This window comes from Enoplosus armatus, chromosome 19 (genome assembly GCF_043641665.1).
Source record: "Enoplosus armatus isolate fEnoArm2 chromosome 19, fEnoArm2.hap1, whole genome shotgun sequence".
Taxonomy (NCBI): domain Eukaryota; kingdom Metazoa; phylum Chordata; class Actinopteri; order Centrarchiformes; family Enoplosidae; genus Enoplosus; species Enoplosus armatus.
In genome coordinates this window covers 7,057,486-7,080,822 of record NC_092198.1, presented here as the reverse complement: position 1 = coordinate 7,080,822, position 23,337 = coordinate 7,057,486, and the positions used below count along the sequence as shown (strand labels likewise).

General features: G+C 41.2%; 1 pseudogene; it reads left to right on the top strand.

The window, feature by feature from the left end:
* LOC139302609 (poly(A) polymerase alpha-like) overlaps positions 1 to 18,130 on the top strand; it is a 113,500-nt pseudogene extending 95,370 nt beyond the window's left edge.
* The last annotated feature ends 5,207 nt before the right edge of the window (positions 18,131 to 23,337 follow it).

Below are 23,337 nucleotides of genomic sequence, written 5' to 3'. Positions count from 1 at the left end.
CTCGTCAGAAAGTCAATACCATGATAAACACTGCCCTTCACTTGAGCCCCGGTTCACCACTTTAGCAGCCAATTGCCTTGACAGTCATTACCTAACTAGTAAATCACCACAACCAGGATACAAGTAAATAACACAGTCAGTGAATGAACAACTGAACAAAAAAAGAGGCCAACAGCAGTTAGAGGAAACATGTTGCCCTGTATCTTTACACAGACTCCTTCTTAGCGGAAAGTGAGCATATGTTATAGAAAATTAGCCTGTAAAACGTTTTTGTATTTTCCCCCCCTCCAGTGGGTCTGGCAGTGAGTGTCATTCAAGATGTGGCCTTTCCACACTCATAAAGAACACATAAAACACACATTGTGCTCTCGTAAAGTACTTACAGAGGTGAGATTTATGGTCTAGGGTCTGGATTTCCAAATGGAGGCCGATGCTGTCACTAAAATGTTTTTGATTTACGCTGCCGATGTATTGGAGTGATTACCAATGTGATTGCTCAAAATTTGGGAGATGAGGTCTGATTTGAATGAGCTGAGCAGACTTAAAATCTTTTTCAGCTTACGCTTCGACAAATTTCTTTAAATACATGCAGTGTTCATCACCCAGGAGCCCGTTTTTCCAGCCCCATTGTCACTCTGACAGACAACCGTGCTCCTCCCATAGGCCAGGCTAAATGTGTGTGCCATCAAGCATGCAGTCATTAAACATTCCTCTGCTCATACAAAACCAAATACTCAGCTACAAAGAAAAGAAGGCAGTGTATCTCAAACCTGCTGCTGGAATGAGCACAGGTGATCCTCTCTTGCTTTAGTCGAGAAAACAATGTGTTCCTCCTTCAGCAGGAGGTGTCACTAACTTTGCTAATGTGTCTTTAATGTCTCCCGTTGTACCCTTGGATATCAAAACGTTTAAATCGACCTGCTCACTGGAGGCAGAAGTGAGTCTTGTAAAATGAATTATTGATGCCACGCAAGGCTCCTCTCTGCCTGGGAACAATGTAACTCGCACTGGTGAATTCATCTGAGCTCTTTAAAATCAAGGTCTCCCTGCTCACTTTCATGTTCTGACAAGGGTTCAGTCTCCAAGCCACAAGACATTCCTTGATTACCGTTGATGTCCAAGTCTTTCTCAGAGGCACCACGGTCCTGTCGGGACAGAACACGTTATTGTTGGGATACCTGCATAGTTGCATGATTGGTGTCAAATAAACACGGTGCTGAGCTACAGTGCTAGAGGTCTTTTTACCTGTAATTATGGCATGGCTAGCTTTCCACTGTGGGACGGCTGCCAGCTTGCTTTGGCTTTTATGGGGCTTCTGGTCCTTTCTTGTGGTTGTCATGCTGCAATTAAAACTGTCTCCAATCGCTGGGTGGCAAAAGGCGCTGAGACAGACTCTTGTCTCTCTCACACACAGAGACACATATGCATGTGTACTTGTATACACACACACACACACACAAAACACTGTGGAGCCTCTGGCTGGAGGCGATGGGAAAGCGTATGATATAGGAAAAACATAGTTAATTACATTTGACAGGTATCTATTAAAGTGCATTCTTAGACCTTAGAGGCCTTCACACATCTAATGGAAATACACACTCAACTGCTGCCCATGAATAATAGGGCTTCCCAGCCAAAAGCTTTGGCTTTTTTCCCCTTATCTCGCCAACATCAAGCGCCTGTCAGCGAATAGACAAATCACCACTAATCAAATCCGCAAAAGTATAAACCAAGGTCTTCTACTGGTATTCAGATGTTTTTTAATTAGTTATTCAGGGATTCTTTTCACTTTTAAGTGAACAAGCACTTGAATCCCTCCTCCACAGAAGCACCAGCTTGCCTGTTTATTACAGACAATAGTGGTATGATTGTAATCATGGCACTTTCCTCTGATTTTGCAGTTAAAGAGAGGATGTATGCATTTGCATATATACTTGAACTGTGGCCTGCAGGTGAAATGTCCAGATGCATGAGTGTACATATCTGTGTGATAAGCAAGGGCAGTGCAGTACAGGATAGTTGTCTGTCTGGTTGGTCTGTGAATCTGCCTTTTTCTCCTTGTCATTTTCTCTTGGTCTGTCTGCCGGTCTACCTCTCTGTCTGGTTTGTGGGTTCACCCTGTCTGTCTCCCCATTCTTTACTGGTCTTTCATCTAATCTGCCTGAAGACTCTGTCAGATCAGCTGTCTTCAAAATCCAATTTAGGTGGTTGATGCAAAATATTCCAGGCAACAAGAAGACAGACTCATCATGTAAAATATGTATATTGCAGAATTTCTTGCTTCATGGTCTTTGAAAATATTTGAAGGAATATGAATATATATGAGAATATATTTTGAAATCTGAGAGAATTTTCTGTTGTATACAAACCTAAGGAACAACTAATGAAAACTGCAACCCCATCGTCCAACAAGATAATTGCAAAACACCAGATTGTGTTTTCAAAATTCTCACTTTATACAATATCTGCGCACAGCAACTACAGTATGGATAAGGTTATAAAAGGCAATTGCAGGTCTATGAGACCCAGACATCCAGCAGGACACACTACTGCCTGCGCTGGCACTGAACGTTGGCACTGGATATATATCGGGAGGTGCCAAATCATCCAATAGGGGCAAGGGACGCTAGGCTGGATAGATTACATGCTCAGTCTAAAACATATCATACAGGCAGTCTGATTTGTATCTTAGTCTCTTAGTCGCTCGGTCCTGTGTTTTCTGTTTCACACACCTTTCTTTTTTTACCCCTCCCACATCTCTATGTTCCTCCCGTCCTATCTCCTCTCATTAGAAGGGCTTGAGGATCACACACAAAGCCAGGGAGAGATTATGATGATAGTTTTGCGGCCTGCCCCCCTTTGTCTCTGTCCACATTCCTCTAAAATGAAAGACGGCAACAATTACCTTAGTGTCTGATGCCTCAAGTCTCTTGACATCCATTTTGAAGAGCAGGTCTGGTTCCCAGCCTATGGCCGAGGTGCAAGTTTGTCTTTTGCTGCAATTACTGTCCAACGTCAAGATGGCTGACAAACTGGGAACGCCCATCTCTTCTGCAAAGTTGCACTGGTTGAGAGCCAGCATTTTTTTGGCATGGAAAGCTCTTCATGTATGGGCCAACCTTTTGTAGAACAATTGACAGAACAAGTTCTTTATGTGTTGTGTGTCATTGTTATGGACTGCTAGTCAGGGTTCAATTTAAATACTACCACAGGTCAAGGGAAAGGCAGTGTGTGGTATTTAAATAGACCATACATCAAAGCGTGGCAATTTGAGAGTGACATGTGAGTCTGGAAAGTGCTAATAGCCTTCCCGAGACGATTCCATCCCACCTCCTGCCAATGTCAGAATCCAGCTGAATTTGCTCTCCAAGATGTTCTTCTGAGGTGAAAGCCAGCAGTCAGTTGTAGCTCCACTGGTAGCCGTTTCCAATGCTTTGGTAGCGTAGCATCAAAGTCACGGGGCACACATATATTCCGCAGGATTAGAGTAGCGTAAAAGGACAGCCCCAGCCCATTCACTGTTGGCACAGCCGCCACAGCCTCGGCACAAGTGAGTTTTTAATGCATTCCATTTAACTTTAATTACTCCAATCTCTGCGAGGGCACACAGGAAGAAAAGGCCCGGGCGTTTGTGCCGAGCAGATTACCCCACTGCCCTGCCAAGTCCGCGGCGCGCTGCATCCTAAGATAGAATTCAAATTCAAATGTGGGCTAAAGAAAGTGCAGCTGTCACCCCTCTGGCCTGCGAAGCCCCAACCGGATCAAAGATGAGCTGTCCTCCTCCCCTGCCCGTGTAAAAATGAGCTGTCCTGGCCGTGCCAGTGTCTCGTCCCCCTGGGGCACCTAATCCTCCTCTCCTGACTCCACACTGACAGTCTGAATAAAGGCATTAAACCCCGCAAAATAATTACCAATTAAAACGGATGGAGAAGTCATCAGGTAGTGACTGGGGGGAGAGCAGGCAGAGGCGGCAGAGAGGGATGAAGCTTCGGTGGGTTTTCTCTCCTCCCTGCCAAGAACAACCTGTATTTTCTCCTTTATGGGTTATGGTTTTGCAGTTCTGGATGAGTGAGTGACCTTACAGAGTGGTATCAGACCAGGAACAGACTTCTGAAAGTTTCTAGGATGTCGAAGAAAGTTTGTGTGAGGCATCCCAACTGTACGGAAGCCAGAAATCAGTGCCGAAGTTTTAGAAGCCACTGGAATTGAGAGTGGTTGTTTTATCTGGTGCTGTTTCATAGACCTGAGATGCTGTGAAACTACAGAGGTCACTGGGCATTTGGTTGTGTGTAACACATACTGTTGGCAAGTTTGCAGGTACACGAGATTGCATTTAAAAGCATCTGTGTGTTTGGATGTAAGGGCAACCCACATGTCCTTGTGCAAAATTAGCCTCGAATTCACGTGTTTGTGTTTTTACTGGCCACTGTACTGTAAATGTGTGTGTGTTTGTACCTGTAGAACAGTATTATGGGGGTGTTTGCAGACTAGCGTGCCACGAGGCCCGGGGCACTAATCCACCAGCGCCACACTGCCGAATCCAGGTAAAGTGATCCTAAAGCCTTCTTACCCCTATCCCTCCTCTGTTCTCCCTGCTCCCCTTTGAGCTCAGTCTATTAGCAGTGGCGGAGATCAGACTAGTGAATATCCACTCAAAAGACCAGTCTGGACCAAGACCCACATTTTGACAACTTAATCTCCTCTTTGACGGCAGCCAGAAAAGGAGTGAATTGCCATGTGACAAAAGGGTTCTGACTTGACCATATTCTTTTGAAATTCCTTCCTCTGGTATGGGAGACAACCTGTATTCCTGTCCTTTACACTCTAGCATGAACATGTGGGGCTCCCAAAAGACTGCTACTCTTATAGTTTTGAGTGCTCACTTGTTTATTATTCTAAAACAAGAGATATCTAGAGATATTTCTACATAGACTTATTTTCTCATATATATATTTTTCTCTTGACAGTGAGTCCCTTTATGTAAGGACAGATAGGGACAAAACGTGAAATTCTAGCTTGTCTTACACAGCTAATAAAAGGCACACACTATAAATCAAACTTATACGCAGACGTTTGTTTATGCCCTCGTAACGCCGATTGAGCAAGATGGCTCATTCCAGCGTTTGAACCTAACTGCTCCTCTGTCTGTAACTCGCTGTGGTATTCCACTGATGTTGATCACTTTTGACCCGAGGGACAGTTTGCATTGCTGATATGACTTGTCTTTTGGTTTCTGTATCTGTGCCAGAATCACCCTGGGCTAAGTACACTGGGCGTGTACACCACTGTGGACGTTGCAATGTGTATGATGCATACACGTGTACATGTAAGTGTGTGAAAAAAGAAGAGAATTTTTTTGGCCTATTCTGTCGAACCCATAATTAGGCCACCATTTAGACTCCCAGCCGAACACATATTTGATGTACGCGTCGCCTACATCCTATACGCAGAAAACATGTACACTACACTTACCTTCAGCAGAAATGTAAAGATGATCCTATGTGGGTGTTTTCATCTTTCTTTTACTGTGTCTCTCTCTTTGTGATTAAGCCCAGGATCAATTTAAATCTGCTCTTGTTTCATCTCAGTATCCCACAATTATCATGTTATGGTCAAATAATCATCTTGATGATATGTTGTTAAGCTTTGCTATTGAGGGGCCAAGTCAGCTCAAAGGTGCGACTTTTATTCCATTTATTGTAAAGTGCAGCCCGGGCATTTCATGGCTAAAACCTTGATCCCTTTGAGATGACACCTCCTCTGTATCTAAACCTCACTGTCAATCCCAAGAAAAATAACTAAGACAATTCTATGGTGTTATGCTGTTTTTCCAATACAGATAAGCTCATCCAGGCTTCAGCCAAAATATACATTTTTATTAAACAGTGTGCTTTTGGTTAAGTGGATCAGCAGTTTCCCTTCTTCTATGCAGCTAAATTTAACATTTTTTTGCAATTAAAAATAACTTCTGTCGCTGCTGTTGAATATGTCACAGCAGGAGTTGTAACCTTTTGTCTGTGCTAATAGTTTGAATAACAGGCCTGTGTGTCATTGTCAGACAAACTGGTGGAGCAGCTTTTGTGCCACAGGCCATCTGACATGTGAATGGACGAACATATTATAACACACTGTTAGACAGCATGAGCAAGGTATACTTTTTCAGACAATAATGTAATGATCTGTATAAACGTATTTTTATTTGTTTATGTATTTTGTATTTGTACAAAGACTGTAATAAAATCCAGGTAATGAAGCCACAAGAAGCCATAGGCTTATACAACGGGCTGCCCCTCGCTTAAGGAGAAAAACAAACAATAACAAAAAATAAATACAATAAAAACTAAGCTGACATAATTTAGGAAAATACAACAAAAAAACAACAACAAGGGGGGGGGAATATCTATAAATACACAAGTCAAGAAATAAGATGATCAACCTGTCTAGTATTATATGAATGAATTTGGGAATTAAATTTGAAGACGCTGATTGGTAAAGAAAAAGGCAAAAACATGTATTTGAACACACATATCTGATGAATATTTGTATCATATATTGAAAGAATGAAGAGTTTTCTGAACACGGGGGACAGAGGCCTCGTTAGAGTTTAAGAGAGTTTATGTTGATTTTCCCGAAAGTTTGTCAAAATAAGTTTGGACAGATGCAAACTCAGTTGAAATGCTCTTAAGACCGGTAGCATGATCAGTCTTTTGTTAAGATTGTGTGTGAGAAATGTAAACTGATCTTAATATCCCGTGCATCTTTCATGATATTGTCCATCCTTTGGTTAGTAGACTAGATAAATACTTGATCAAAGGTCTTGAAGTTTCTTTCCTGTTGCTCAATGAAGTCTATGAAAAATGACTTCTGCTGATCGAGCAGCTCATGGATCATAGACAGTGAATAGGCCTCATGGTGAGAAAAATAAAGTGTTAAAAATGTATTGCACTTGACTGTTCTGCTGCAGGTAGGCAACACACATCAATGTTAATGCCAGCCACGACTTTAGACAGAATGATAGTAAATCTGTTCTGCTGTCTGTCAAATGCGAATTATTAGTTTGGAGTATTTGCAGAGAATCCAGCAGTATATTTCTCTTAACTCGGGCGGCTTGTTGAGGGCACACGTGCAGGTGGCAGCCGGGTTGATCAACGCAAAACAACTGACACGATAAAACTCAGGAAGATTGGAAAAATACAGAATCAGCATTGCGACAGTACATTGTACATTCATTGTACATTGGTGTACTTACCAATTTGAGGTATATTGGTGCTGCAAAAGGTGTTCAGACACACAGTAATGTATATGATGCTAAAATGTAATAAAGCATTGTCCAAAGACTAAGCTGATGCTGAATCTTATCTGAGGGGTAACCCCCCACCCCCATGCCTGTGTCATGCTTGTTATTAACTTTTCTATTGACTTTTGTGTGTACACATGGCAAGTATACAACCATGTTAGCATGACAGAAACTGAGTCAGTCATTAGCATGGGATTATTTCTAAGGCCACTTTCCATTTCTATCATCCATTAAGTTTTAAAAGGAAGGACTCCAAAATCAAATATACCACTTAAGTACCGACAGCATTCAATGTGCTTGAAAGTGTCTTTCATAGAAAGATGAGAAACTTTGTGACATGCTGAGGTCGAAGGACAATTTGATAATTTAAGGAGGGCAAGGATTTCTCTTTTCATAAAAAAAGAAAGAATTCCATATAAAAGAAAGAGAAGGCCTTCAGGACTTGTCAACCATCTTCATTAGACACCCCACTTTAGTCTTGATGCATTTCTAGTCATTAGCCAGGGCACAATATGTCACAATCCTCTTCAAAAGAGTATATACACATTGTTCAAATAATTGCCCAGTGAAGGACAAACAACCAGCATGTAAAAAGGCATCATTATTCAGGTGCAATCGCTGGCGAGGACTTTTAGGCCTTCCCTCTTCTTTGCCATTGTTGTAGAAGGCCATCTCATGTCAGAGTGCCTCTCTGCAAAAGTAAGAATTAAAAACAGAGTGATTTGCCGCAGCACGAGAGCGTCTGTGTGGACTCAACAGGGGTAGAAAGTAAGAACATTTACTCAAGTACTACACTTAAATACAATTTTGAGGTACTTTACTTGATTATTTCCATTTTCTGCTACATTATACCTCTACTCTACTACAATTCAGAGGCAAATATTGTACTTTTTACTCATACTTATATAATTGATAGCTTTAGTTACTAGTTACTTTACAGATTCCGATTAATTATACCTAATATAATCAACAAATAAATAATGATGTATTGTTATAGGTTAAAATAAGACTTACCCGACAGTATATAGTATAGCCTCACCTTTACCAGCTACAACATTGAAGTATAAATGAATAATGTAAAATATATATTATCTGAAATGGGCCATTCTGCATGATGAGTATTTTTACTCTTGGTACTTTAAGTACTTTTTTTAAATTATAAGTTTGTACTTTCACTTAAGGGAAATTTTTAATGCATGGTTTTGCTTGTAACAGAGTACTTCTACCCTGTAATATTGCTACTTTTACCTGAGTAATAGATCTGAGTACTTCTTCCACCACTGGAGCTTAACCAATCTTTAATCAGAGCTGTTACTATGATCAACACTTAATGACACATTACTGTAAGAATCACATTCCCTGGTCTAATGATATTGTTTCATTCAGGGCGTGTTAATGTAAACATACCCAGAACACTGTATCTGTCAGTATTGGGGAAGTTTGACACCCTTTAATAACACCATCCTTCTGGTTGTCAATCAAAGTGTTGTAGATACGAAATTCGTCACATTTGCTCAGGTTTTTAATTGATATGCATAGTTAATGAGCTGCTTTCTGTCAGCCAGCAGTAAAATGGCAGCTTGCTGAACTAAACAAAATCACCATGCATGAATGACTGCCATATTGTCTTGTGTATTATCATTACGCTTGTTTGAAGTCAAGGTTACCACCACCCATAGATGGAAATACTGGTGATCCCTCCCACCCATCAGTGGAACAGTCAAAGCCTCTAGGATGACTTGAAATGGCTTCAAGACTACACAGCAAGTCCAGATCAAACAAACAAGATATAATGCGTTATCAGTGAGCTTTAGAGGTACAGGTAGACAGATTTTGCTACCTTCGGACAGAGCCGGGCTAGCTGTTTCCAGTCTTTGTGCAGAGCTAAGCTAACTGGACCAGCTGGCGGTAGCTTCATATTTATCATGCACTTGTAGAGTGGTATCAATCTTCTCATCTAACCCCCAGCAAGAAAGAGGATACGTTTATTTCCCAAAATGTCGAACTAGACAATGACTATCTTTCCTTTTTACACTACTTCGTCTGACTGATTCATGCAGATGAGCTACATACCGTGTCTACAGTAAGAGGAAGGTTAAAGCTTAAAGATATTTAGTTTGAAAATATTCAATATTGTAATGGAGGGGTTTTTTTCAGAAAGAATTTCTCTAGCATTCATTGCACCATAAGGTTTGACTAATTAGATGCTTCCACTTATGATATGTTGCCTAACATAAACCTGTGGTGCTGAGGCTGCAGGGTGGCTTTGGTCAATATGCTGCTGCCACATCAAGCCTCCAAAAAATGGCTGAGTACACAGATATGAGCCCCAAAGCTGTCTTAATATCTTACATAAAAAAATCTGAATTTAAAAAAGTGCTCAGGGTCTTTAAGTGATATCCTTTTAAATAACTAAATAACAGCAAGAGAGCCAGTGTGACTGTGCAGATGTGAAGTTTAATACCCATACTCTGTCGGGCAAAACAGGAAAAGCAAGGGTAGAAAAGGACACATTTTTTGGCAGCCCTTCATCAAAAGCATAACGCGGTGGCCACAAGGGGAGAAGTAAACAGATTAGAAAAGCTATTGACATTTCCACGTTGCAAGGAAGGGGTGTCGAATGGCAGCAAGGATGATAAGGTGTACAGGCATTCATCCCCCCCTCTCATGTTTTATGTATCTGTGATCACAACTGATCGTGAGAGAAATTAATCAATAACAATGCCGCCAGGATGTGTGGATGACACATGCCACTGCCCACCCCCACCGCCACCTTGTGCCCCCCCCTCCTTCAACACCCCTTGCCACACACACCCCCGTTCTCCACCCTCCTTCATTCTCCTCACCCCATCCATTTTGATTCGGGGGCCTGTTGTTCGCCCACGTCTAGGTGAGGGATTTTTACATCCCCGGCGTGCTTGGAGGAACTCCATATGGCCGGGATCAAAGGTGTTGCTGGGTGCATGGTTCTGCTTGGTTGCCAGCCACCGCCGTTAATTAGAAAACAAGATCAGAGGCGGTATTAAAATCCAATTAAGCCCGTATGAACAGATTGCCAAGTGATGTTCACTAATGCATTACTGAGCACCATGCAAATTTTAGTGGCAGCATTTGGCTTTATGTTATGTGTTTGTGTCATTAAGAGTGTGTGTGTGTATTCAGGAGTGTATCTGAGTGTGTGCGGGAGTGTGTCTATGCATGTGTCTCTTCCAGGCTATCCAAGGCTCTGTGACATTGCCTGATCTTTTCCTTGATACACAGCTCTAATCTCATATAAACAATCAGCTAAAGCTCTGCAGAGCAACAACACCTATCCACACAATAAGATTGGATGATATTGCTTCTTACAATTAAAGCATAATTGAGAATGCTGAATTATTGATCCATCATAATTGAGTTCTCTTCATTTGATTTGTATGAGAAACTACTGTGATGCACAGAAAATCCAGAAGATTTGGATAAATTGCCTGAGAGTATTCGGGTTTGATACAAAGATCTCCATTTGGTCTCCACTGGCCACTCAAATACATAAATTACAAGAGGGACAGGAGCTTTCCATTTAAATCATTTTAAAATTTGAGATGGTTGTCAGCAGATATAATTAAACCATGTTAAGGAATTGGATGAGGCACATTAAAATGCGTACATAAAATCATTCTGCACAATAAGTGCCAATTTAGTCCATGAGTTTCATTCGCCACAGCAGACAGACAGGGCATCTGTACCAAAGGCTGACAAGTGGATGCAGCTGGTGGCCTATGGCCCGAAGCATCCACATTATCACAGACGAGGGCTGTTAATGTTGGGCTGAATGGAGCCCCTTTTGAGATACAAAATAGCATTCTGATTAGAAAGCCAGGAAATACACATCTGAAGTGCCGGAAATTGTCACAATGCAGAACCACGGCACATTTGGCACAGTCTCAAGCTGGGTATAGAGGAGTAAGATGTTAATGAAGGGATGTGCCACTATCAAACGCATTTAGATTTCTCATATAGTTTTCTCATATGCAGATTATTAGTTTCTTCAGGATATGTTCTTTAGGTCACAGGTTGGGTCAAAGTTTTCTTCTTAATATGATTATATGACAAAAAAACTGCTGTACTGTAGTTTTATGTTTGCACAGATGATTTCACCATGTTTGTTTGTAGTTAAACTGTTTCTGAGAACTAATGTTTGTTCTTCTAGGGGAGTAAATAGGAAGCCTCTTGGCTTCTTGGTTGTGCACATTACATCTTTCCTTCCTTTTTTCTATTTAACTAAAACTTGAAGAAGAACTGCTAGACAATTAAATTAAAGATGTACTAAAAAGGTCTGCCCCAACAACTGCATTATAGTATGGGCAGGTCACACATGTTATTTGACAAAACACAAATCATTTGTAACTGTTCGGAAGAACTGAAACATTTGTGTTTGGGTCTTGCTTAGGCCTGTTAAATGAGATTGCTCTGTGGAAAGGAGAAACAAACATCACCAGAATAACAAGGAATACACAGAAACAAACTGAGGAAAATGTATTTATGCTGAAAATTAAATTATATACTAGGTACAAAACTGTGTAATGTAATGCACATACGATAGCAATGTGCAAAGTAATTAACATTTGGAATAAAATACACTTTGATACACTCACTGTTGAAGTTTCAGCATGGGGGGGATCCACCTTCATCAGGATTAATTTGCTAGCAGCTGTGTATCATTAACTCATTGTGTCCTGATTGGTCAGGACGGGTCACTTGCAACATTTATAAACCTTTCACAGGGTGATAGTGGCACTAGAGCTGCTCCTTCAACATGATGGCTGTTTGCTGTGTTTCTGGGTAAGCAACAATTTGTTTGATGTTTTGAGTGATTTTTGCTATGTAGTTATACTTTGTTTGTCTTTCAACAGGGCCTTGCTCCTTGTTCTGCTGACTGGTGCAAGTTACAGCTACCCTGTGAAGCAAGGTTAAGCATCAGTGTTGTCCACATTTAAATTTTTTTATATTTTTTTGTCATCAATGTTTTAAAAACCTATCCTAATGTCTCTTCCTAGGTTTTGATCCTAGCTCCTCCAGTTATGCTGCTGGTGCTTCTGCTGGCTATAACTGGGAAGTACCTTCTTCTGGTGGGTTGGCTCCTGCAGTTTCTGGTGCTGTCTCTTATCCAGCTGGCCCTCAAACTGCTCCACGCAGAGAACCTAGTTACCCTCAGCCCAGTGTTCAGAGAGAACCAGCAGCAGCTTCTTCCAGCTCTAACTCTTTTCCTGCACCTGTGAATTCAGGATATGCTAGCAGTTCTTCTGCAGGCCCAAGTTCTTTTCAGCCTGCCTCTACCCAAGGTAACTGGGGCTAATGTGACTTAACCATAAATGGATTTGTGTTGAGTTTTCAGGGCCTCTTAATGTCTTAACTGCTGTGGGTAGTGCAATGCACCCTCTATACTAACACTTTCTTTTGGGCTTGAACTGTAATTTCTTAACACTTAAAATCCTTAACTTCTGTTCCCAGACATCACCTGGATAGTTGCACCTCCTGGTCCTTTTTCTGGTGAGGAAACTTCCACAAGACCTAGTACTCAACGGTTTGCCTCCAGTAAACCTGCCCCTGAACCTCTTGGCCCTAGCAATGTGAGTCCACCTGGTCCCTTTCTCCCAGAGTTCCAGGCAGGTGAATTGACCCATTTGGAGAAGAGCTATGAGCATGGTAACTTTGAATCTGAGACAGAAGAGCAAGGCTTCCAGCCACTCCCTAGTGTCCAAGCTGTCTCTGGACAAGACTCGACCAGCCAAGCTCAGTCATCAGGCCTAGGCAGAAGCTGGGTTCAGTATCCTTATGACTACATGTTCCTGACAGGCCAGTATCCTCCAGGCACAGTGTCTCACTTCAGCAGTAGCTTTGAGCAGGGGAGGGACAACTGGCAAGACACTCACTACATAAGGGACTACTTTCCTGCCTACCCCAGTACTCCGCAGGTCGAGACCGTCCCTGCTGACTTTGCCCCTGCACCTCAGAGTGTCAAGCTGCCCAGCCAACCTGTACAGCAAAGTATTGGCAGCTCGAGCTATGGTCAGAGTGGTGCGCCAACTGGACAAAACCAGCCCTATGGAGGAGTTGGTCTACCAGGTTACTTGCAGCCAAGTCGGCTTGAACGTCAGGGCAGCCCAGCAGGTGGATACGGCACACGCAAGGTACTTTGTTTGGCAGCAACCACAAAATTGTCTAAGGTTGATTAACTTTATTTTAATGTGTCGTTTCCTGTCTTTCAGGTTTGACTCAAGGTGACTCCTGGCAGACTTTCTGAATTCAATAAAAGATCTAAACTACTTGCCCTGGTTTTGTTACTACAAGGTAGTCCAGCCAAGCAGAACCCACAAGTCAATGGATAACTTTTATACAAGTTAATACTTCATGCCGAAGTGAAAATTGGTGCAATCTACTGTATAACCACTCTAGACACAGGCAGCAAAGGATCCTTTCCTCACTCATTAAACATGAGTGTAAGGGGTTGTGGGTGAACTTCAAGGTCAGGATAGTGTCTAAAATCTATGGCAGTGCGTTCATGTTGAACTTCGATGTTTTCTGAAATGGGTCAGTCCTTGCTGCAATCTTGGCGGCATTGTGTGATCCCTTACTGCAAATGTTTTTGGTTTTTTTTGTTTTTTTTTTAACCAGCCGTTACTTGACATTGTGATTTAACCACTTGCAGGTTTTTAAATATAGGGTGCTCTATGATGTACAGAAATTGGTGGGGCCCTTCCTCTAAACATGGTTGTACATTATAAATGCTAGCTTTCAAAAACTGACCCTGGGTTTTTTTGTAAATGTGCCCTGCCCAAGCATGATGTAAAGGTATATCTGTTTGCCCAATTAAAACAAAAGGCACCTTGACTATCAAATGCATAATACATGCTGCATACCTTTGGGCCTGGGCCAGTTCTGGTATTGTGCATTCTGACACAATGGCAGCAGATTATACCTGTGCTTCTTAAACAAATCTCAACTGAGGTCTAGTTAAAATTGTATTCAACTCAGAACCTGAAACTGAAGTGCATGGAATTGCCTACAGTAGGTGTTTCAAATAATGGTCATATGAAATCAACTCTACGGTTTGGCTATTTTTCTACAGCTTGGTTCTTTCATGGCTCTCTAACCCCCCTGTGATGCATTGTCAATCTTTAATGGTGTCTGATTACTGAATCAGGATATGGGAGTGTCAGCCCCAGCATTAGAAAGACGTATGCCACTTATCTGTCTTATGATGCAATTTATACATTAAATAAAAGCCATACATTTTTGTGCACATCTAGGGGGGGTCGAGGGGTGGGTGCTGTTAAGGGATGTCTTCCTTTTTCCTACACTGGGTAAAGGGGCATTCATAAACAAATCCAAACGTCTTGGGTAGTCATGATCTATTGTTTGGTTTGAGCGGTGTCTCAAACAAGGGTGAATCAATACCCAATCTGTTACAGTGACATTGCCTGATGTCATTTATGGACAGTGGGCATCCTAATTCATATAACAAATCACCTCAGAAAGACTCTCCATTGATCTTTAATTAGAAGCAGCTGTTAATCACCTTTATGACTCTCCTCAGTGGCACCATAATGGTTTCTGCAGTGAAGCCACAGCAGTCTGTTCCAGCTAAAGAGCAGCAGCATCAGCAGGTTATGTTTGCTGCCTGTGTTTATGTACAGCACACCACACTGTTAATGGATCCGCTCAGGTTTTCAGAACATCTTGAATATTTTACAATTATGATTTTTATTCAATTTGTGCCTGAGAGAACAAGAGAATTACAGGGTCTTCATCTGTAACTGTACCACTGTAACAGCCAAAAAATCCTCTTTTTCTAATGGTCTTTTCAGGCATAGGGACAAACAATGACCCACAGGAGAGAAATGGCAATTACCTCTAGTAAGGTGCCCACTTCACACACCTGTCACAACACAGATGAACCCATCATAAAAGACCGGTGGAGAGGGACAAAAACGAGGGCGTTCTCCCCCGGTGACCCTTCAGCTTTCATAGTCTCCCCTCTTTTTCAGCTCAACTATTAAGACATAAAGGGGTCAGTCCCCAGACAGCTCCATCCTTTATCCCTCCCTCACACACTCATCTCTGACATAAAACCTTGCCGTGCTCTCTTATTGGATGCCACTGAGCGCTGACATCAAGATTATAATTGTAGCCTGGTTTTTATTCTGATGAAATGGCTGCTTACAGATTTTGAATTTTGTCAGTGATTGTTTCTTTCGTGACTTTGCTGCGTGAGAGTTTTTATTATTTTAATGATCAACTGTAAGTCATTATTGGTAACTGTCTTCAGTATAAGCACACACAATTTTTACTGAAATCATGTAAACAGAAAATCGGTTTGAGATATTACATATAATACACAGTGCAAATCATTTAATCGTTTGATTTGAAGCAGTGCTCCAAAACATTGCATGAAACACAGCAAAAAAAAATATGAATATACATATTGCCATATGTTGAAGTTTGGCATCTGGCGTCCGGCTGTGCAAGTTGATGTGAAGGTGGAATCTGGTTTGACTTAGCCATGTGGCAAATATAGGCCTAAACAAACATGTATTTCAGATGTCTGGCTGTAAAAAACCAGATAAAAAGCTGCGGCTATATGAGGAAATAATTTGCTCGTGAAATTCATAGATCTTCATACTGGAGTGTTGTTCCTTCAAGTGTTTTATGGCTCCCTCTTAAGATAATGAAACAGAAATAAAATCCCTTGGGGAAAAGATCTAAGTTTTATTTACAGTCGCTCATATCAGTGTGATTTCTTTTGATGAGATTTGGTCATTTATTGTCAAATTGACTTATTTATCTGTCTAACCTCACACACTCAATTTGAAATGCACAAAGAACAGCAAATCCTTTATTCTCAGCAGAGATTCCTCACATTTGAATACCTTTGTGGTATGAAAACCATATCATTAAGTACACCGCAGTAATAGAGGAGGCATCAGATTCCATTACCATGTACAATTGCTAAACTCTTTACTTTTTTTTCCTCCAGAATACGCAGGATGTGTACAGACCAGTGTTAAAATCTACCCCCAGCCATTGCAAACGGCCCAATTGCCTTGTGATTAACGCACAATAAAAGAATGTGATGGCTTAAAGAAGCAGCAGGAAAAGCTGCCCAGTGAAAGATGGGTGTATGGCGCACTCTATAATTAAGCCAGTCTGCACTTGATGAAAGTAGATCACACTGGCGGGCCACGGCTTCACAGCCAGTTTGTTTTTACGACATAATTACAGTCCAAATCAAATGAGAAGATTTAATATTGCACCACGACAAGCATGTGCCCAATGCCAACAATGACACTGACCCCCCTGAGGCAAGGTGTGCGTGTGTGTGTGTGTGTGTGTATATATGTGTGTGGGGGGGCAACTCGGGCGTCAGGAAGCCGACAACAGAGAAGCTTCCCCACGCGTTAGCTACCTTACCTGTGTCTGGGCCCACCTGGGAGGTCTGACACCAATGGAATTACACTGACAGTGGGACAGAGGGTAAGAAAGGGAGAAAAGAGTTTGTCTCTGTAATAAAAAGGGAGGCAAGGTGAAGGGGAGAGGGAGGGAGAGGGAGCTGTGAGGAGAGAAAGTTTGGAAGGAATCAATCTACTTGAAGCAGGAGAGGGAGACGAAACTGAACAAAGAACTGAGTAATGAAAACAGATACAAGTGAGGTTATGACAGTCGGAGCAAGTGATGAAGAGGCTGAAAGAAAAGAGAAGGAGCAGACTTAAATATGCAGACAGTGAGGGTGTGGCTGCAGCGCAAAGATAAATAAATGTTTTGCTTAACTGTGTCTCCATGGTGAGGTGACGGCCAGTGTTTAGGAGGGCTTGTGCAGTCACAAGTTGTTTTAGTGATTAAAAAAAAAGGGATCAGTTGAAGGCCAATCAGTGTTAAAGTGGATCACATCAGGTGTCTTCACCGCTCACTCTTCCATAATATCGTTTGCAAAATGTTTAGAACTATAATGTTTCATTGTCAAACAATGGATTCTAGTTTTCCTGCAGTTAAGGAATTGTCTGAATATAAGGGGGGCAATTATAGAAACCATAAGTTGTCATTTCTGTTTTGAGATGAGTGCCGTTTTGATGCTTGACGACATGGCTGTGCCGTAAATGACCAAAACCTCCCACTGAGTGGCTTTAGTGTTTTTCCTCCCTCTGAAAAGTCTGCATTTCCTGTCCTTTAGTTACACGCTCGACATGACCACGAAGCCTTTGTTCCTCTGGGTCAGATTCTCCCAGAAGAGAGAATCTTCCCAAGCCACAGCTGTTGAGTGACCACGCTCGACCACACTGCTCTCTGTCTCCTGACCACCCTCCTAAATTGCTCTCCCTACTCTCCCTCCATCCATTCCTCCTTTCTTTTTACCCCCTTTTCCCAAGAGCAGCCAGCTGGGCCAGATTTACTCTGGTCGCTGTGTTGCAGGGCGAAACCCAGTCTGCTTGCTGGGCGGGCAGCGTCATTTGACTGGGTACCGGTCAGAGCCGGTAGATTAGTAACTGGATATCTACAGAGAGGCCGGTGGGGCCTGAGCCCTGTGATCCAGTGGAAAGTAGGGTCTCTGCGGTGGCCTTGTGGTCCTGTGTGGCCCAGGACGCAGACCGCAATCCCTGCTGACACCCTGTTCCCCGAGGACGTGGTTTTACTCCAAACCATGATTTCCCATCTCCCGCTCCGCGACTCTCTGTCTGTGACTATAGGGCCTCTGCCCAGTGCTTTCTGGTGAAGAGGATACGGCACCTCCTCACCACTGGTGCTGGAGGCCACTTTTCTCCCACGGAGCTGGGCACACAGGAGGGGGCCTCCTCCTAAACAAGCTTAAAAGAGAGCTTTTTAACCTCATGTCACATGTGAACTGCACAAGATGGGCTGGTGGCAGAGAAGTGGCCGGAATGGGTCTGCGAGCACACATTCGTGTGGCTTCTGATTATATGGAGAGTAGCCCTTTAGAAAAATAGACAGTTCAGTATGGGAATGAGGCTCTGCCAAAATAAGTTGTATAATGAGATGCTTGAGGTTGTAATATGATTCGCAATTTTGCAAGACAAATACACAACTTCGTTCTCCAGCATGTCAATTTGATAAGAAAAATATGTGTTTTTAAATAGATATATGAAAAGTGAGAAAAAAAATATTATCATTTGGTATTATGAGCTTTAATCAGGTTTTTTGTTTTGTTTTTTACCTTTTTTTGAATCATTAAAAACATCTGCAGCCACTAACCATTTGCAGAAAGTCATGCTATTCCAATTGTTATGTCAGTAGTTAGGCCATTGCTAGGATAAGAGCTGTGGGAATGTGACATCTTCTCAACATGCACATTTCTGCTGACCAGAAGACCAGAATCATCAACATGGCACCCAGATGTCAGCCTTCAGGCACAAACACAAACACACACACACACACACACACACACAGTTGGGAAAGTCACAATAAGATCCCCCCTGCAAACACCAGATCCTCCAAACATCATCTGTGTAAGCAATTTGTAGCTGCTTGTTTGATTATTTTCAGAGTATTTTGACGTACTAATTATATTCTTACATTGAATCATGCATAATGTTGAGACACAGGGACACTTCATGGGTCGTTGTGTGTGGTAAGAGCTGGCAACCATCAGAAATTCTTCCTGATTTGACTTTCTCACACAAACCCGCCCTGCACAGGCCGTCTTTCCTTTCTTCACTCCTCTATCTCCACTCTATTGTCGTGTCTCCTTGTGCTTTCTCTTTGAGCTAGCGCGCACACACACACACACACACACACACACACACACACAAGCACTATTTCTGTTATGTTATCCAATGGCCTGGAGGCTCAAGCGAGGACGGGCTTGACTGCTGTTGGCCTGATATCAAGAAATACCTGATGGGTCCCCATACTCATGCCAGGACTCATTTTTGAAGCATGAGACCGTCAACAGCTACCTTCAGAAATAAAACCTATGAGTCACATTCTCATTTGTTATCCAAGAACAAAGCAGTTATGTACTAGCAGTCATCTTTGAAGTTCACTTTTGGAAGATGCTTTTGTTAATTAGTGTACTGGTATAGTAGCTCAAATATTATTTGTCAGATTCTGAGCTAAGATTCAGTGTCTACCGTTGATCTGTGTCTTGTCTTGCCCCAAGAACGTTTGACCAAATAGCTGCAAGCTAGCAAGATTCCTTACTGACAACATGATAGGTATTCCTTGAATTTCAACCATAAAAACATCAACTCAGAGACATTTAGACATCACACCAGAGCCATCCCAACATCCACTGCAGTTAGCATTCCCTCTAATGAATGACAAACACAGAGGGCAGCATTAATTATATGTTTTCTTACACTGGACTCATGTTATCTGGATGTTATCTGGCTTACATTAAAAATTTAGTGGGAATTTATTTCCCAAAATCGGTTGAAAAAGAAACTGTGATCTGATTTGAATGCCTTGAAGATGCGCCAACTGTAGCTCAGAAAACCTCTACAACACAAGACAGCATCAGTGTGAACACAGGAGTTCATGTACAGTGTAACTCTTTCAGACCAAAGCGAGGATGCAGGATAAGCTCTTGTTGTGAGAAGCTCAAACAGGACTGTAGGAGAGGAGATTAAACTGTGTAAGTGATAGCCATTATCAATGGTCAAATTCAGCAAGACTTGTTGTATAGCTTTTCATAATCTCTGCTCTTACATTCTGAACTCCATATATACTAAATCAATAATAAGGAAAATATATATCATTTTGTGTTTGTTTTGTGTATGTTTTGTACAGTTTTTATAAATGGCATATCTTTTTAAGCTCACACCATGCATGGATCAGCCACTGTTCGGCTGGCATTTGGCTGTAAAACAAGGTTCCACGCCCTAAAGCCAACGTCAGATTAGAAGTCGTACTAAATTATTTGCAGCCGTTTCTGATGGTTTGTATGTAACATCATTGATAGCATGTAAATGCATGATTCACTTGTGTGGGATGTAAAGATGTGGCCATTTCCTCTCATTTTTCAATGCATGCCGGCTAAAGTTACGTTCTTATTTTCGCTCTTAACCCCTTACAGAAATGGATTTTTCTTTTTAAATCTGTCTTAACAGATGAGGTTATTTACAAGAAATGGACTAGAATGGTGCTAAAGCAACAATACAGTTTTGCATTAAAATATTCTAGTTTAAGCTGTACACTAAAACTATTTGTAGCTGTTCCAATATGTGTTATTAATCGTGGTGGTAGAAGAAAAGGAAGAACAAATAATCAGAATAAAAAGTTGCTTCAATCATAGAGCAATTGCAACATTTATTGAAGTGTTGGCTTTCTTGTATTGATTTTTCAACACATTACAAAAATACATATATGCTCAAAACAGCAGATGTGTACTGTTCTGAAATCACTTTTTTTCACAATGATACACTCCCCCCAAAAAGACCAAGGAAACTAATTTTGTACAAAGAGTGTAAGTGAAAGCTGTGAAAAGTGAAATATGAAAATGTATTTAAAATTACAGTTGTAAGTGCCATCACAGGACCTTCAACCAACCATGAGGAAAAAACATAATGTCCATGAACGTCTCATTAAATTGATTTGGAAAAGCATTCCCGCACAAAGCATTGTGCTCCCCTGCCGAAGGCTCTCCCTTTAGGATCATCTTGTTCTTGTAATTCTTTTTCTTTTAAAAATCATTTGTTTTTACATCCATGAAGGATAGCTTCACCAAACCAACAACAGGAAACTCGTTCAAAAAAAAAAAATTAAAGTTAAATAAAAAATAAAAAATAAAAAGATTGAAGAGACCAAAAGTCAATAATGGCACCACTCTTGATAGAAAAAAAATTATAATCTGGCATGATTCTGCAATATTACATTTCAAAAAATTGTCTTCCCATACAGTGAACAAGTAATCATACAGAAACATATTCATGAAGATAAAATCCCTCCACCAGGATAATCATACAAAACTGCTATGGCATTCAAAAACATTTGAAAGAACATTGGAGAAAACAATACTTTATTATCATTTTTAAACACTTACACAGAGTATTTTCATTAATGGCATACTTCAACACTGTAAACATATTGTAAGACTAAATGTCTATGTGTGATTTTGTTCTCTGTCAGGGTTCCACTGTTCATCATTTGAATATGATATATTTCATCGTGGTATGGCTCATTTTGGCCTGACTCTGATCTGAGTTTTCCTGGAATGAATACACTGTGCGTTTACAACAGGATCTTGATTTTTGCACTCATGCATCAACATGTGTAAGCAAGCTGAAAGCAGCTCACACGTCTCACAATTCACTAAAATATATTGAACTACGTGGTAACTGAATAGCTTATGGAGAGCGGCGGTGACCTCAAACATCAGTTCCTTTCTAAAAAAAAAACTCACAAAAAGAGGAATTTCGCATTCAAGGTACAGCATAATCCTTTTTCTATCGAGACAAAATGGCGCACATAAAACCTGACAATGGGCCAAAAGAAGCAGGTCGAACTTTCAAGTGAAGATGATTTCGATGATCTAGAATTGCAGAACTAAAATGAAAGATCTCCGTCTCAATCTCCTTTCATGTGGCTTCGTTGCCTCCCTCCCTCTCACGCTCACTCTGTCTCACTCTGATGGACCCGTTATAAGATGTGGCCAGTAGATGTGCATTTGGGTACAGAAAAGATACACGTTTCATATGCTTCCAATTTCATTTGAATGACTCTTCTCCCTGGTCAAGGTCTTGCTCTCTCTCTCCCTCCATTTCTTTCTCACACTTCTTCATTTCTCAGTTCCAATCTTTTCATTTTTACTATAAGAAAAGCCTCTACTCAAGGTCGCCCGGCCATCTCCCATTGCAGCTGTGCTCAAAATTATCATAACTCATATAGCCTTTTTTTTCTTTCTCTCCTACCAGATTCATTTCAGGATGAACGACGCAGAAAATAAAAACCGTAATCCCCAAAAGTCACGAACATGCACACTGTCTCAAAATCTGTTACTGGGAGTTAAACCCGTATCACTTTGTGAGGCGAATGAACAGGCTTCCTTTTAAAAGCCGCTCTAATGCATGAATCTGAGCTAGTGAACTGTGAAAAGACGCCGTCGGAGAGAGGCTTAGAGCACACTGCGGAGAGAAGAACACACAACGCTAACACACATTGATATGAATTTCATTTGAAACCATTTTGTGGATCCTAAGGGGACACAGGGAGTCAACCTGGGTCAGAAAGAGATGCCACGCCAGACACGAGAGAGAGGGAGAGAATGATTTAGAAAGTGTTACAATTGTTGAAGTAGCTTTAGTTTAACAAATTGCCTTTGAGTAAGCACACATGGGGTGGGGGGAGTGGGGGAGATAATCAAGTGGGTCTGATAAAGCAATAATGAATGGTAGTTACACTTAGCATATACTGAAGATGATGCAAGCAGCTGGTCTTCTGATTGTTTAGTTTTAGGCCATTTTTCACGTACAGTTGGGGCTACTTTAACATATATAAAAAAAAAGAATATATTTACAAACAATAAACAGGACTGTTCTCCTTCTCACATTAATCACAAGTAGTCTTAACTTATTCAACATATTAAATATGGTGGTTTAATCCTACATTGGGAATGTACTGAGCATCAGTTAAGGGTACCTCCATCAAGTGCAACCTTTATTCACGTCCTGACTGAAACAAGGACAGCAATACAGTAACTGCATTTTGAAGTTATTCACATGCCAATGTTTAAGAGGACAAATTCCCTGAATAAATTAAAAGCAATTTATCAGGTCTCTACAATAATGTTGGATTTTTTAAATCCAGCATGAAATTTTATTGTCAGGCTGACATACAGTGCTTTAGGCCTGTGTGAGGGAATGGATTGTAGTCCGCTGCTGCAGTTAATATAGAAAACAATTAATTTTAGTTTTAAAAGCTAACTGCTTCACACAATTTTTTTTACTCTCACATGATAATACGCTTCCTTAAAGGAAAAAAAAAAGAAAATTTGTGTTAAGGGTGATTTCTTTCCAGTTATCGCATTTTAGAAAAGAAAAATGTTTTAGCAC